Source organism: Dipodomys ordii, unplaced genomic scaffold, assembly GCF_000151885.1.
Source record: "Dipodomys ordii isolate 6190 unplaced genomic scaffold, Dord_2.0 Scaffold1000000039, whole genome shotgun sequence".
In the NCBI taxonomy this organism is placed as follows: Eukaryota; Metazoa; Chordata; class Mammalia; order Rodentia; family Heteromyidae; genus Dipodomys; species Dipodomys ordii.
Window position 1 is genome coordinate 33,703 of NW_012283656.1, and position 17,898 is coordinate 51,600.

Genomic DNA, 17,898 nt, shown 5'->3' on the forward strand with positions numbered 1-17,898 from the left:
TTTCCTAATACCAGTAGTTGAAGACGTTGTGCTTCTTCCACTGTATGTCTTTGGCTCCTTTGTCAAATATCAAATGACTGTCCATATGCGGCTATATTTCTGGACCTTCTAACCTGTCTCATTTATTTTTGGGTCTCTTTTTGTGCCAGTACCAAGTTGTCTTTGTTATTATGGCTCTATATTATAGCTTGAAGTCCTGTATCATGATCCCTCCTGCATTCTTTATTTTGCCTAAAATTGTTTTGGCTATGCTAGGTCTTTTGTTGTTCCATATGAATTTTTGGACTATTTTCTCTATTTCAGAAAAGTAGGTCAATGGAATTTTAATGGAAATAGCATTGAATGTGTTTATTAATTTTGGCAGTATGGCCATTTTCACCATATTAATACTGCCTATCCAGGAATATGGGAAATCTTTTGATTTCCTGGTATCCTCTATTGTCAACGTCTAGTGTGTTTGGGTCCCTGGGTAAGGGTCACGAAATCACCAGGACACATGGGATGCAGAGTGCAAACAGCAATTGCCACTGCATTCTGAGCTTTATTGTTAGTGGTATACAAGCATGATCTTTGCCAAGATTTGGTCAGAAGACATTCACACAAATATTTCAACAGATACATTTTTACTTGACCTATGAGACAATGTCTTGGTATATTATTATCTAAACTATTTTAGAGCAAGCTCAAACCACTTCTCCAATCTCAGGAAAATGCTTGAGCAGCTGTTCATCTATGCTTAAGCAAGCAGAAAGAGCTACTTCCTCAGCTCCCAGGAGTCTGTGACATGTGTTTTGAGATAGAGAGAGAGAACATTTTCTCTCTCTACCCCAGCGTGCCAAAAGCTTTCCTAATCCCAAACACAGTCCTCAGATAATCCTGAGGTGGAGCCTGTATCACTCTGCCCCCTCAACATCGACCCTGAGTCTTCACACTCTATGATTCATTTTTGTAGGCTTTTATACTTTCTGTGAAATAGGCCCTTTACATATTTGGTTAGCTTAATTCCTAGATACTTTTTTTTTATTGTGAATGGTGTTGTTTCCTTGATTTCCATTTCTGCTCGTACATTGTTGGTGTACAGAAAGGTGACTGACTTTTGTGGGTTAATTTTGTATCCTGCTACTTTGCCAAATTGGTTTATAAGCTCTAAGAGTTTGGGGCAGAGCTTTAGGGATCATTAATTTATAAAATAATGCCATCTGAAAAAATAGATAGTTTATCTTCTTCCTCTCCTGTGTGGATCCCTTTAATGTCTTCTTCTTGCCTTATTGCTCTGGCTAAGAATTCCAGAACTATATTGAAGAGGAGTGGAGAGAGTGGGCATCCTTGCCTTGTTCCTGTTTTTAGGGGAATTGGTTGTAGTTTTTCCCCATTAAGTATAATATCAGCCTTTGATATGCCATGTAAGGCTTTTATTGTCTTATCAAATGTTCCATATATTCCTATTTTTTTCCAGATCTTTTAACATGAATGAGTGCTGAATTTCATCATAAACCTTTTATGCATCAATGTTGATAATCATGTGGTTCTTTACCTTGGAACTGTTGCTGTGATGGATCACATTTATTGACTTACATAGGTTAAACCATCCCTGCATCTCTGGGATGAAGCCTACTTTGTTATAATGTATGATTTTTTGTTATGTTTCTGGATTCTGTTGGCTGCAATTTTATAGAGGAGCTTTGTATCTGTATTAATCAGAGATTGGTGTATAGTTCTTTTTTGTTGGGTCTTTGCTTGGTTTGGGTATGAAGGTAATATTGGCTTCATAGAATGAGTTTGGGATTACTCCCTCTGTTTCTATTTCTCTGAAGAGTTTGAGTAGTATGGGTATTAGTTCCTCTTTAAAGGCCATATAGAATTCTATAGTGAATCCATCAGGTCCTTGGCTTTTCCTGCTGGAAGTCTTCTGATTACTTCTATTATCCCATTGTAGGTTATTGACATGTTTAATTGATTTATTTATTCTTGGTTCTGTTTGTGCAATTTTTTTTCAGGCAGGAAAAGAATTTATTACTGAACTGCTGCCCCCACCATGCATGGTGGAGAAGCATGGCTGAAAAGGAAGGGGTGACCCACCTCTGGACCAGGACTTATCTAGGCCAGGGACAGGAGGAGGTGTGGCAAGGTGGGAGAAAGGTGTGGCCACACTGGATCCAGATGTGACCTCAGGGTCTGGGACCCTCCTAAGATCAGATGGGAGGCATGTGACCAGAGGTGGCCCAGGATGTGACCTAGCAGGAGGGTAAGGTGACTGCTTCCAGGTCTGCCAGTTACCTATGTAACAGATACTGGGCTGAAACTTAGCCAAGAGGGAGGGAGGTGTGAAAATTCTCTCGGGCTACTTCCTGTTTTCATGGGTGTAAACAGTAGGGGTAAAAGGCTGAGATATGGTCCCTCTAGCAGGAAACAGCTGTCACTTGGGCATTGAGTGCTTAGATGAAGTCTAGAGGAGGCAAGTCTCTTGGATGAAGTCTGGAGAAGACTCAGGCATTGAGGGACTGAAAAAAATTCTATAGAGCAAATAAATAGCAAGAGGAAGGACTTGGGGCTGAAAATGGTGGTACAAATGTCGTTAGCTATTTCTGACATCTGATGACTAGGTAGAGAATAAGTCAAGTAACAAAGGCAAGATTATATATTCCTTTCCAGTTGAAAGTTAGATAGGTATTGACATTAGATGGGCAGTCTTCTTACTTCTATTGATCTCCCAGCTCTGGTTAATTTTAAAAGGGCAGGCACAAAGTGGATGATGTGATATCATCTCCTCTTACTCCTTTCCATTTTTCCTTGTTCCCCAGACTGGCAGAGTCTAGGTGCTTGTTGCTGGGATGTTTTGTCCCAGTTGGTATTCAAGGAGGTTTGAACTCAAGGCCTGGGCACTGTCCCTGAGCACTTCTGCTCAAGGCTATCACTCTACCACTTTGAGTTATAGTACCACGTGTAGTGTTTGCTGGTTAGAGATAAGAGGCTTGAGCAAATGCTTCCTGCCTGGTTGTTTGCAGGTTAGTTGGGAAATAGAGTCTGAGGGATTTTTCAGCCTGGGCTGGCTTTGAACTGCAATCTTTGCCACAAAAAACTTTTGTTATTTCCAACTAAAGCAACAAGGAGATCAAATAGAATAAGTAGAGCATACCTGGTCCTTATCAAGAATTGACCAAATATTCTGCAATGAAAAACTCATTAGATAAGAGAATCTTAGGACAGATATGCCCAATATTTTAGAATCATTTTGTCACTACTAGAACACAACACAAAAAAAAGGCAAAACACAAAACCTAAATTTTTGACAACATTGTTTAGACATCTTTGCTAACAAAGCACATCAGATGGTGGGGCCTCAGTTACCAGGGTCTGTGAAAAGAGCAACTTGTTAGCAAGGCACATTAGAATAGATGGATGGAGGAATAGTAAGCTTGGTGGAATGGTAAGGGTTGGATGGGGCCAAACCCTTAACCCACCATGTGGCCAACATGGCGAACTCAAGATGGCAAATTTCTGAAAAAAATGCAAAGAAAGTCTAAACAAAAAAATCAAGCCTAGTTTGGCAAGCCTTTCAGAGGGAACCTAGAGGGCGTCCCCGGGACCCAGCCCATATCGCATTCTTCAGGACACAATCCAAAAAGTTGTAGGAAATTAAGAGAGAGATATAGAAATTGCACATGAATAGCAGAGAGCATAGAGAGCCTGAAAGTAAACAGACTTCTGACCATGTATCATTGCAGAGGAACAAATTGTCTAAATCTGAGAATAGCATTAAAACATTAGGTGCTCTGGCTATCCAGAGAGCGCAGGAGGCATTTAAGAGGGGTTTCATGGCTTGGTAATGACTCACAGCACCCCAGTAAATGTGTAGGAGAGTCAGTCTGGTGAATGAAGGAGAGCTGACCAGGCAGAAGCAGCATCCCGACTTCTCCCAGAGCCCTCTAAAGAGAAATGGCCAAGCCCCCCAAACCTAGCATCCTCAGCTTTGTAGGTGACCAGCCTTTCGGCTAAAGGCCAGAGGAGCTCTCTGTCATGGCGCCATATCTGCACAGAGATGGAGCAACAGAGAGCCATAGAGAGTAGTTTCACTCACCAGACTGGAGAAGTGATGTGGATGTGGATGTGAAGGCCAGCAATGGTATTGGTTAAAAGTCTCAAGACAGTTTGGTTCACAGAAAAGTGGTGGTTGGGAAATTCTAACATTTCCAACTTAAAAACCCCATCCGAATCATGGCACCATATGTAAGGTATATTAAATAGGTAATATTTAATATTAGCTACCTAATGAAGAGAACACCACATGCTATTCAGGCAGGAAAAGGTGTTTGTTTACCGAACTGCTGCCCCTACTATAGATGATAGAGAAGCATGGCTGAGAAGCAAAGGGGGGAATAGAAATTTGTATTTCTGTAGAAATTCATCCCTCTCTGCTAGGTTTTCCTTCCTTTGTGAGTAGAGTCTGGAATTACTTCTTTATGATTGTTTGGATGTCTTGGATGTCTGTTGTAATTTTCCTGTGATATCTCTGATATTATTGATTTGGGTCTCCACTCTTATTTTGTTAGTTACTCTTGCCAGTGGTCCCTCAGTTTTATTGACTTTTTTAAAAAAAACAACTTTTTATTTTATTATCTTATTTATAATTTTCTTAGTCTCTACCTCATTAATTTCAGCACTTATTTCGGTTAGCTTTTCTGTCTAGCAACTTTAGGTTCAAATTTTTCTTGTATCTCTAGCAGTTTTAGTTGCATCATAAGATTGTTTACTTGGTCTTTGTTTTCTTTTTTTTTTTTTTTGGAGTGGGGGTCCGGTCATGGGGCCTGAACTCTGGGCCTGGGTGCTGTCCCTCAGCTCTTCAGCTCAAGGCTACCACTCTACCACTTGAACCACAGCGCTACTTTACAAGGCAAGTGTTCTACCACTGAGCCACTTTCCCAGTCCGGTCTTTGTTTTCTTGATGTGTGCACTGAGAGCAATAAATTTGCTCCTCAGGACTGCTTTGCTTTGTCCCATAGATTTCGTTGTGATGCTTCCTCATTCTCATTGAATTGTAGGATGTTTTTAATTTCTTCTTTAATTTCTTCTGTGACCCATGTATTGTTCAACTGAGTTCTGTTTAATTTCCATGTGTTTAAGTTTTTTTCTACTTTATGACTTATTATTGAGAACTAGTTTGATTCCACTATGGTCAGATAGAATACAGGGTATTATGTCAATTATCTTGTATTTGCTTAAATTCCTTGTATGAACTAAGAAATGATCTATTTTAGAAAAAATTAGGTGGTTGGCAAGAATAAGACCTTGCTGGTGTGAATGCCTATAATTCTAACTACTCAGGAGGCTCAGATCTGTGTATTCTGGCAGGAAAGTTCATGAGGATTTTCTGGGGTTGTTCACCACCACACCCTGCCTCAAGTCTGGGGTTGTTCACCCCCTTTGACCCCCTTTGCCACCATGGGCTGGGCTAGGCTGCTTATGTAAACCAGTATGGAGAAGCGCTGCACCCACTACGGGTCTGGAGTTGTTCACTGCTGCTGTCGATGCTGCTGCTGCTGCCACAGCTGTTGCCACTGCCCCAGCTGTTGCCACTGCCCTAGGATCATCTGGCCCACTTATGCAAGCCAGGCACCCCACCATGAGTCAGGTGTTAACCACTGCTGCTGCCTCAGACTAGGCTGGGCTCCTTAAACCGTCACCCATCTGGAGTTGTTCACTGCAGCTGTCCCCGCCCCATTCACTGCTGCCGCTGGTCTGGGTTGCTCCTGTGGGCTAGTGCCAAGAGGCATTGTGCCTGGAGTCTGGGTGGTTTGCCACCATTGCCAGCTGTCGCTGCTTCTCCAGGTTAGGCTAGGCTCTTTAAAACAGCAGGACAGAGGTGCCATGCTGCCAGTCTAGGGTCGTTTGCCACTGCTGACAGCTGCGGCTGCTCCCGACTGGATTGGGCTGCTTGTACCAGCCAGGAAGAGGTGCCATGCTAGGGAGGGTGAGACAAGTTTTTGTGCTGGCTCTGCCTTCTGAGATTTCTGCTTGCATTCTCTCGGTTGGCACCACCTCTTGGGAGTCTTCTGAGAGCCTTGGGATGCTTGTGAGTGTGTGGTCCACAGATGGTCCAGAGCCTGGCCACTTAAGCAGCCTGGCATGAAACCCCATCAACAAGGGGTGGGGGAAGGGTCTTCCTACTTTACTGTCTGTGTAGGTTTTTCCCTTTTCTTTTTTCACTTCCTGTATCTCTCTGAGTAATTGCCTTTTTTGTGGGTCACTTGGAGAAACAGAGCATTGAAATACAAACTCTGTATTTGGTTGGAGAGAGCTGAGGTATTTCCCTGCTGTTCCATCACCATCTTGGCCCCTCCCCTTCAGGTGGAGTTTTTCTTTGGTGGCCAGTGGACCTTGATTACCAAAGGATAGGTACATAAAAGAATATGTTGTAATGCCTGCAGACTGTTGTTAGACATTTCTGTTAATATAACCTTCACAAGTTTAGGAACCAAAGGGGGTGGTCTACACTAAAGTATTTCAAAGGGATTAAATCCTTTAACATAGAGGCTACATCTTTCTTGAAGGAAAGCAAAGTGGAGGAGGCATACCTAGCCATGGCCAGTATCTGTATTTAATTAATTTTCCTTTAAGGTCATTTTCATTCTTTCTAGTGCCTTGAACTCTAAGGTCTATAAATGGATTGCAACTTCCAATTTATTCCTAGGGTGTTAGTTAATAATTGAGAACTTGGACCATGAATGCAGGACCATCTTTGGACCCCAAAGCTAAGGGTAAGTCAAATCAAGGAATTATTACACACCTCAGCTCAGCTTGAAAAAGTGTCAAGAATTACTAACAGATACCAATTCTCATACTTTCCAGGCTTTACCTCTGTGGAGTCCACTTTCCCAAATTCACGATCTGAGGTTCTTCATATATGAATTATTTCCATAGATTCCAGCTTTTCAGCATTTACCTGTTGGAAATTACCTACACGCATTACAAAGAATTGTCAGGCTGAGGCCCTACTGTTTTTCAGAAGTTTTAGGCAGTGGCCTCGCTCAATTTACCTGGGTGCAAATATCTATATATAAACTGAAAGCTTGAGCCTGTATGCTATTTTCACAAGTTCAGTATCAACATTTGCACACTTATTACCACTGTTTTTGCTTCTTCCTTTAATCTTAATGACTAGTAGCTCTAGAGAACCAACTGGTTTTAGAGTGGTCTCCCAAACTACCTAATCAGCTCAGATGTTTCCCTGTATCTTAGGGTCTCTAGTTTCTTTACTTCCTGTATAGTACTCTGAACCTTGGAGACTTCTCCCATTCTATTCACCTTTTCTCTCAAACTTGCTTTCAGGATCCCACTCTCTTTCTCAATGTGCTCCTTAACCTTCAAGTGTTTTGGCAGGGTCACAGGAGAGTTCCTTTGACTGGCCAACTGCTGCTCCTTCTCACAACACCTTTGCTTGCTCTTCAGCTCCTCCTTTAAGTTCACAAAGGTGCTATTGAGACGTATTTTTTCCCACCTTCACCTGTTCCATTGGGACATGAAGCTTCTGCATTACATTTAAGGTGAAGATCTCAGCAGTCTTTTTGGCTTTTTATTCTAATAGTTTCTCTTTCTAGTTTTCCACTTTAGTGTATTTTTGTGACAGATCTTCCAACTTTTTGTTTAGCTCTTCTGTTTTTGTTCCTAATGGTCTTTCCCTTTCCCTGGCATTCTCTGTCAGACCATGTGGTCCTTTAACTCTTTCTGAATAGTAGCAATCTCTTTCTTGAGCTTGATATTTTCCTGTTCACTTTTCTTGGCCTCATCTATTACACAGCACTTCCCTGTCTTCTCTGCTAACTCCCCTTTCCTCCTGTCTCTGTTGTTTTGAATTTCTGGTGACACTCTTCAAAGCTTATAATCGACATGTACTTCAGCCTAATACATTCTTATATCAGGTCCAGCTCCTTTTCCATGGCGATGATTTCTTTTTATTTATTTATTTAATTTTATTTTTGTGAACATACTGTACAGAGGGATTACAATTTCATGGGTGAGATAATGAGTACATTTCTTATCAAGCATTGCAGCCTCCTCCTTTGTTTGCCCTTCCCAGCATCCCCCTGCCTCCCACCCAATCCTCCCCCCCCCCGTGATGATTTCTTAATGCAGCATCAGGATCTCTTCTTGGCCTCACTTGTAGTTAGCAAGGATGGCAGCATTGCTGTCCTGTGCTTCTGTTTGCCTCTGACCTGTGGTCCTGTAATTTGCCTCATGCTCACCCAGGTTAATGTACTTGAATTTCATTTGATTTTGAGTGTTTTCTAGGTTCCTTTTGAGGATTTTCTTCTCATTTTTGACCCTCACAAGTTCCTAATTTATATATTCAAATCTTTTCTTCACGTCAAATAATTCTCTGTTTTCTACAATGTGCTCTTCTTTTTTTTTAACTTTTATTTTATTTGTGAACATGCTGAACAGAGGAGTTACAATTACATGGGCAGGATAATGCATACATTTCTTACCAAGCATTGCAGCCTCCTCCTTTGTTTACCCTTCACATCCCTTCCCAGCCTCCCCCATCCCCCCCACTCCCAATCCTTCTCCTTCCCCCTTCTTCCCCCCCCTCCTGCACCGACGTTGTAAAGCTCGTTTTGGACATGACAACTTGTACTTCTCATTGTTGCAACAGGTCCACCTGTATCCTTAAACAACTGGTTTTTCCCCATCTCCTCCAGTGCTCTTCTATGTGCTTTTAATCTCTTGGTGGGTTTTGACTGGCACATAGTGGAGACTCAGTCTTTTATAAGATTATGTTTTGACATAGAAGGGTGTGAATATTTTCTTTGCCACATTTCTTAAGTTCAGAAGGCTGCTTTTTAAATTGAACATAGTTGGAATTCAGAGCCCCAAGCTCTTTTGCATGTTTCTCCAGAGATATGAACACATTTTCCAGTTGGTTAATGTGATTAATTAACCTGTCATTTTCTATCTTTCTCCTCCTTGGACATTCCTTTTCCCAATGTCCATTTTGTTTGCAATAAGCACACTGATGTAGTCCTAGTGGTTCCCTATTGCCATTTGCAAACGAATTGTACTGTCTTTGCCAAGGGTTTCTTGATCCCTATTCTGGTGCTCCTACCAAAACTCAAACCATCTTCTTAGACTCTTTTTCCAGGGTATCTCTGTTAACAAACACCCTCTGGGCAACTACTTCCAAATTAGAATAAACTTTTCCCTCAAAACCTTCTGACTTTTGAAGCTTTCTTCTAATATCTGGGGCTGTCTGGGTAACAAAGGCCATATTTAGGGCTCTTTCATTCTCCATGGCTTCAAGATCTATAGGCCTATAGGTCCTATAGGCTTTTGAGAGAAGTTTCAGAAAAGCATTAGGGTACTCACTGGGAAACTGTACCATCTCACTCACCTTAGATTGATGGGATTTGGCTTTTTAGCCACTGCAGTATCCCTGCTAACAGAACCTGGCAATAGGTAAGCACCTCCATACCTGGATTGCTCTTAGTCTCAGCTTGGGTAAGTCTGTGGAAAGACTTGCTTGTTCAATAGTAGGGCTACTCTCTGGTCCAAGGACCACCTTCAAGGCACCAAGCAAGATTCATTCCCTTATCTACCCGGTGTAAAGTACCTGCCAAATTTGCTGACATTCATCCCAGATGTGCTTGTGTGTGAAAATTAGTCTCTAATGAAGTAATGAGCCCCTTTTTTCTGAAAAGGATGGATTTTGCTGTTTCCAGTAATACAGGTCACTAGTTGTAAAGGGTACATATATTAGAAATGGGGCTAGCCCACCATATCCTCCATGTTCCTGTCTCAAAGGTAATAAGGGTAACATACCACATTGTACCACCTCAGACTGGTACAAGTAACCACTTTTGGTATGGGAGGACTTAACATTAGAGGTGCTGATGGCAAAGAATAGGAGTGAGAGCACATCAGTGCATCTTCCTCTGAGGGATTCTGTAAATCTGGAGGAGAATATTTTTTTGGATATGACACCTTTAGGCCTTGCTCTCTCATCTTGAGAAAATGAGTAAACAGAGGTGCATACAGGACACAGAACTATCAGCATACACACACAGACCAGTAGCCACAGACAACCGACATTCCCCACACCTCTCAATGCTGACCTCTACAGGAAGTCCCTGATGACAGATAGAATGTCCCAGATTATCTCTTGAGGAGGCCACAGATCATCTTTGGAGGATGTCACATATGTCGTTCCTAGGAAGCCCTAAAAGACCTCTCATGGAGGTTTCAAATGGCTTCCCAAGGAAGTGTTAAATGACCTCCAAAGGAGGTCCCCGATGTCCTCTCAATGTGGCTGCGATTACCTCTCGAGTAGCTCCCAGATGGCCACTCACAGAGGCCACATATGAACTCCAGAGGAGGTTCCAGATAACCCTCTTGAGAAAGCCATAGATTATGTCCAGAGAAGGTCCTATATGGCTTCTCAAGAAGTCCCAGATGATGTCCAAAGATGGTCATAAATTTCTCGTCAAGCTAACCCGAGATGACCACCCAAAGAAGCTCCAGATGACCTCAGGAGGTGGTCCTAGATTGCCTCTTAAGGAAACCCCAATGACTACTTTTGTAGAGGTCTTGGTGGCCTCCTGAAGAGGCCCCAGATGACCTCTGGAGAAAGTCCAAGATGGCCCCTAGAGAAGGCCCCAGATGACCTCCAGAGTAGGTCTCAGATGGCTTCTTAAGGAAGTCACAGATGTACTCTTGATGAGGTTCCAGATGGTTTCCCTTGGAAGCTCTACATTATCTCTCAAGGAGGTTCCAGATGGCTTCCAAGGAAGCCCTACACGGCCTCTCAAAGTGTTCCCAGATGGCTTCCCATGGAAGCCACACTTGACCTCTAGAGGGGGTCCTTAAAACAGGCTGGCAAGCTTGCTCAGACGTATCCTTAGAGGTACCTAAATTACTTTTGTCCATGTTGGTCCTCTGGAGACAAACACTCGAGGTAGACTCTCAACCCTGAGTGCTGACACACTTGCCTATGGGGATTTTTCTCTGGGGCCAAGGCCTGATGCCATCCAAATGGATTATGTCAATGGGGGTCTCCAAAAATTAGGACCTCTATAGTTCAAGAGAATCCATCGAGACACAGTTAATATAATAAATGTTCTCCAAACCATCAACCCCCAAAATTATGATATTGAAAGCTCCAAACATCAAAGGGCAAGCCTTTTTTCCCCTTCCCTTTGTCTCTCCTTCACAGTCCTATACTTCCTTTGAGGTCTTTCCCTTTTTCTCTTCTACCAGTTCTTTCTTCTCTTAAGGCCTCTCCACTCTCCACAGGCCTGAACTGCTTTGCCTGGGCCGTCAGTTGCCATCCTTCACCTCCTGCTCTCCTTCAACATCCTCTCCTCCCAGGGTTTCCCTTTCTGTTATCATACCACTTTTTTCCTTCCAGGACTTTTCCCTTTTTCTCTCCCCTTCTATTGCTCTGAACAAGCAGCCTATATAAAGTCTGTACCCCTTCTCCAATCCAACTGCCTAACAGTTTTCAACTGTCACATCCCAAACTGCCCACAGCCCAATCACTTCTTAACAGCTCAACATGCGGAGATTAATGCACCAGCCCCACCCACAGAATGCCCCAACTTCTTTGGTGGCATACTTTGTCCTCTCCAGCTTTCCAGGAGATGGGGCCACACTGATTATCAGACCCTATATATTATTGGGACCCTGCTGATTATTACAGTATCTTCCTTGTGAACTGGTAGCAATTGAAATTGGAAATTCCAATTTGATATTACAAACTCGTTGTGACATCACAAACCCATTTTGACATCATCAACACCACGACATCAAAAAGCCATGGAGACAACATTGTCATTGTTACATCATGATTCCATTGTGACAACTCAAATCTATTATGACCTCTTAGCTCCTTTGAAAAATCATTTGCCCTTTTCAACATCACAGTCCTTGTTGTTAAGTAATGACAATTGAGATCAGACATGCCACTATAACATCAAAAAATGTTTGTGACATCCTTAACAGTGTGACATCACTTTTTCATTATGGAAACATAATCTCATTGTAACATCACCAAACTCAATGATATATTGCATTCTGACAAAAATTCTCATTGTAACATCATAGACACATTGTGAATGCCTATTCTGTGATTTCATTGTATTTCAAATGTGGTATGAGAGTTGATATGAGAAACGCACTTTTGTGCCTACATAACCATTTTGACATCATAATCACTTTGTGACATCACAGTGCCGTTGTGCTATCACTAACACAATGTGACATCACGAACCTCTCCTCTCCTCATAACTTTTGTGACATGCTGACATTGTGATATCTTAGACCTTTTTGCCCTCATAGTTTGTTTTCAACCTCATATTTCATGTATGACATGAGATACCAGAAATCCACTGTGACATAATGACCATTGTGATATCACACTGACAGATGTCATGATCATCGTGTCATATTATGACTTCACAAAAAGTTTTGATGTCACAGTTAGTTGCTGATGCCATGCAGATAAGGGGTAACCATAGGTCTATGATGTCATAATTGGTTGGTGATATCCAAATGGTATAAAAGATCCCATTTGTTATGAAATCACAGAGAATAAGAGTTCACAAACAGACTGTGGTATCTCCAAAGGCAGGTGTTGTCACAAATGTGGTGAAGTCCTAAGAGGCTTATGATGTCACAGTGTGACACAATGTTCATGGTGTCTGTCAGTATGATGTCATAATGATCATGATGTCATAGTGGATTTCTGATGTCACATATCATAACTGAAATATTATAAGGTTGAAAGCAGATTACAAGCTTATGAAGGGCCTAAGATATCACAATTGCAGCACATCTCAAGACTTATGAGGACAGGGCAGGTTTGTGATGCCACTGTGTGTTAGTGATATGACCATGGCACTGTGATGTCACAAAGTGATTATGATGTCATATATTTATGAGATCACAATGGTTTTCTGATATCAACCCACATGCCACATTTGAAATAGAATGAAATAAGAGAATAGACATTTATAATGTTTCTATGACATCACAATGACAATATAATGTCATAATGCTATGAGGACATTGTAAATTGGTGATGTTGCAAGGATGTAATGATGTCATAATGAATATGTGGTGATGGGGTCACAAAGGGTTTGTGATGTTACAATGGCATATATGAATTCAATTGTCATGTGTTCACAGTGAGGATATGGGTACACATATGGACTGTGATGTCACAAATGCCATGTCTGTTTTCAAAGGTACTTAGGGGTCATGATAGCTTTCTGATACACAGTTGTGATGATGTCACCATGGGTTTTTGGTGTCATGATGATTTTGTAATATCTCAAACACATGTCCAATTTCAATTCTTAGTATTTCACAATGTGCATAATGTTCACAGAAGGAGCTTGAAGTCCTAATGGACATGAATTTTTTAAAATGTTATGAGGTCATATTAGGTTTGTGAATACACAATGGGACAATGATATCACCATGGCAATATCAACTCACTACATCATGTCAAAATATTCTTTTGGTGTCACAATTCATTGATGATGCCACATTGGTGATGAAGTCACAAAATATTGGTGATGTCATAATGTGTTGGGCATGTCACAATGACATGATGGTTCTCAATTGTCTTTAATTTACAATGAGTATATGAGTTCACAAAGGTACTGCAGCTTCTCCAAAAGTATGTGTTGTCACAACTATATTGAAATCCTAAAAGGTTTGTGATGTCAGAATTTGGCACAATGGTTATGACATCTGGCAGTGTGCTGTCACCATGCTCATGATGTCACTGGGAATTTGTGATATCAAATGTCATATGTGAAATCTAACCAGGTCGACAGCAGATTATGAGAACAAAAAGGCCTAAGGTATCAGAATTGCAGCATGTCACAAAAGTTATGATGACAGGATAGGTTTGTGATGTCACGGTGGTTTAGTGATATCACAATGGCAACGTGATGTACAAAGGGATTGTGATGTCACAATGGTTATGAGTTCACGATTTGTTTATGATGTCAACCTATAGGCCACATTTGAAATAGTATGAAATCAGAAAAGGCATTCATACTGTGTCTATGATGGCACAATGAAAATGTGAAGTTCTAATTCTATCATATCATTTTAGATTTGTGATTTCACAATGAGCAGATGGTGTCACAATTTCAATGTGATGTCACAATTGTGATGATCTCACAAACTTTTTGATGTTAAAATGTCATGTATGATTCTCAATTGTTAATATTTCACAGTGTGGATTTGGGTACACAAAGGGACTGTGATGTCACAAAGCTATGTATTTTTTCAAAGGTTATAAGAGGTCATAATAGATTTGGGATGTCACAATGTGATCCTGGAGTTAAAACAGCAGTGTGATTTCACAATGGGTTTGTGATGTCACAGTGGTGATGAGGTCACAATGGGTTAGTTATGTCATGAGTTTGTAACATCACAATTATATCCAATTTCAATTTCAATTATATCCAATTTCAATTGATCCTAGTTCACCATGAGGACACTGCAATAACCAGCAGTGCCCCTATAATTGACGGGAACAGATAGTCATCATGGCCTCCTGGTCTGGACCACTGGAGAGGAGAGTGCATGCCACTGGAGGGGGAAGGACAAGCTGCTGAAAGAGATAGGATGTCAAGCCCCACATGGTGAGATTCAAAGAAGTGATTGGGCATGGACATTTGGAAAGTTATGATTGAAAAATCTTATGCAGGAAATATATTCCAGTGGGGAAGGGTACAGCCTATATATAGGCTGCATGTTCAGAGCAACAGAAGGGGAAAGAAAAAGGGGAAAGTCCTGGAAGGAAAGAAGTGATGAGACTGCAGGAGGGTAAAGACCTGGGAGGAGAGGAAATTGAGGGAAAGCAGGTGGTGAAGGACAGCAACTGGCCACCTGGACAGGGCAGGGAAGGTCTGTCAAGAATAGAGCAGCCTGAAGAGAGGAAAGGAATGGTTGAAGGAAAAAAATGAAAAGACCTGAAAGGTAGGACAGGTCTAGAGAGAAGGAGGATGAAGAGAAAGGAAAAAGCCTTGTCCTTTGAAGTGTAGAGCTTTGGAGTTCATTATGTTGGGGGCTGGTTGTTTGCAGACCAGTTAACAAATGGCTGGGTTGGTCTGGGGAGGTCTGAGGATTCATGGTTGAGGCTGCATTTAGCTCTGGGCATCCAGCCCAGGTCAAGGTTGTCGCTTATTACAAAATTTATAAAGACAAGACAGGTTTGTGATGTTACATTGCATTAATAATATCACAATGTCAATATGAGTAAACAAAGGGATTGTAACGTCACATTGGTGATGTGGTCACAATAGGTTTCTGAAATCAACCTATATGCCACATTTGAGATAGAATGAAATCATAGAATAGGCAATCACATTGTCTCTATGACCTCACAATGAAAATGTGATGTCATGATGCTATGATGTCATTGTCATTTTGGGATGTCACAATGGGCTGTTCGTATCATAACAACATGATATCACTAGAGATGATGTCACAAAGCATTTGTAATGGTACAATGGCATGCCTGATGTCAGTTGTCTTTTGTTCACAATGAAGCCATGGTTAAAGGGACTGTGATGTCACAAACACCATGTGCTTTTTCAAAGGTGCTAAGAGGTCACAACAGGTTTGGGATGTCACAAGGTGATCATGGTATCACTGTGGTAATGTGATGTCACAATGGGTTTGTGATATCACTGTGGTGATAAGGTCACACATGGATAGTGATGTCACAATTAATTTGTAATATCACCATTACATGTCCAATTTCATTCTACTAGATCACGATGAAGATACGAGTTCACATAAGGAGCTAAAAGTCAGAAAGGCCATGAATTTTGTAAAATACGAGGAAATAATAGATTGGTGAAAATGCAATGGTGAAAATCCCATTGACAATGTGATGTTACCATTACATGAGATAGTATTTTTTGAAGTCACAAATAGTTGGTGATGCCATACAGGTGAGGAGGTCACATAGGTTTGTGATTTCACAATGGGATGGTGATGTCACAATCTCATGCCAGATCTCTAATTGACAATGAACATACAAGTTCACAAGGGTTAATGATGTCTCCAAAGGAATATATTGGCACAAGTTTAATGAGTGGTAACAGGTTTGTGATGTCACAATGTGACTCAGTGGTCATGACATCTGGCTGTATGATGTCACAGTGGTCATGATGTCACAGTGGCTTTCTGATATCATACCTGAAGTATTATGAGTTAAACAATTTATGAACTCAGAGAGGCCAAAGATATCACACTGGCACTGGCAGCATATCAAAAATTTATGATAGGACAGTTTTATGATGTCACAGTTGGTTAGTGATATCATAATGCCAGTCATCAAGGTATTGTGATGTCATAATGGTTATGTGGTCACAATGTATTTCTGATATCAACTCACCTGCCACATTTGATATGGAATGAAATCACAGAATAGGCATTCCAAGGTATCTGTGACATCACAATGATTTGTGATGTCATAATTCTATGATGATATTGTTTTTATGATGTCACAATGGGCTGATGTTGTCATCATGACAATGTGATGTTACACTGGTGATGATGTCACAAATGTTTTGAGATGTTAAAATGGCATGTCTGATCTCAATTGTCATTAGATCAAAATGATATGGGTACACAGAGGCCTGTGATGTCACAAAGGCGATGCTTTTTTTTAAAGCTTTTGAGATCATAATAGGTTTGGGATGTCACAATGTGATCATAGTGGCACAATGCAATGTGATATCACAAAGATTTTGTGATGTCACCACCGTGAAGAGGTCCCAATGTGATAGTGATGTCTCATCAAGTTTGTAATATAACAGTGACATATACAATTTCAATTTCTTCTAATTCACTATGAGGATACTGTAATAACCAGTGGGGCCAGAATTATCTGTGGGAGCTGATAATCATTTTAAATTCGTGGCCTGACCCACTGGAGAGTGTGGGGAATGCTGCCAAAGGTGGAGGTGTCAAATCTCACATGGTAAACTGTCAAGAAGTGATTGAGCATTGTGCAGTTTGGGAAGTGATGGTTGAAAACTGTTAGGCAGGAGACCAGTTGGAGTGAGGAGGGTTACAACCTATATATAGGTTGCATTTTCAGAGCACTGGAAGGAGAGAGAAAAATGGGAGCTTCCTGGATGGAAGAAAGTGGTAGGACAGCAGGAAGAAAAAGACCTGAGAAGAGAGGAAGTTGAAGGAGAACAGAAGGTTGGCAAGTGACCACTGAGGCAGAGTAGGGCAGGCCTGTGGAGAGTACAGTGGCCTGAAGAGAAGAAGGAAGTGGTGATGGGAAAAAGGGAAAGACCAGGAAAGAAGGACAGGTCAGTGGCAAAGGAGGGAGGAATGGAAAAGTAAAAAGCCTTGCCCATTGAAGTTTGGAGCTTTGGAGATGATAATTTTTTGGATGTTGGTTTGCAGACCAATTAAGAAAGGGTGCCCATTGGAGGTCTCAGGTTTGGTGGTCAAGGCTGCTCTTGGACCTGGGTATCAAGTCCAGGATAAGGTAATCACATTCCCCTTTCTAGTGTAAATTGGTTCATTATATTAAACGTGATTCGATGGTTTTTCTCCTTGCCTTAGAGGTCATAAGAACAGGAGTTCACAGAAAGAGCTTGAAGTCTCAAAGGCCATGACTTTTCTAAGATGTGATGTGGCCATAATAGGTTTGTAAAAACACAATGGGACAGTGATATCACAATGGCAATACCACAATGTCATGTCAAAATAATGCTTTAAGGCCACAATTAGTTGTTGATGCCATTCTCATGATGAGGTTACAATAAGTTTGTGATGTCACAATGGGTTCATGATGTCAGAGTGGCATGGCAGATCTCAATTGTCATTAAATGGCAATGAATATATGAGTTCAAAAAGGGA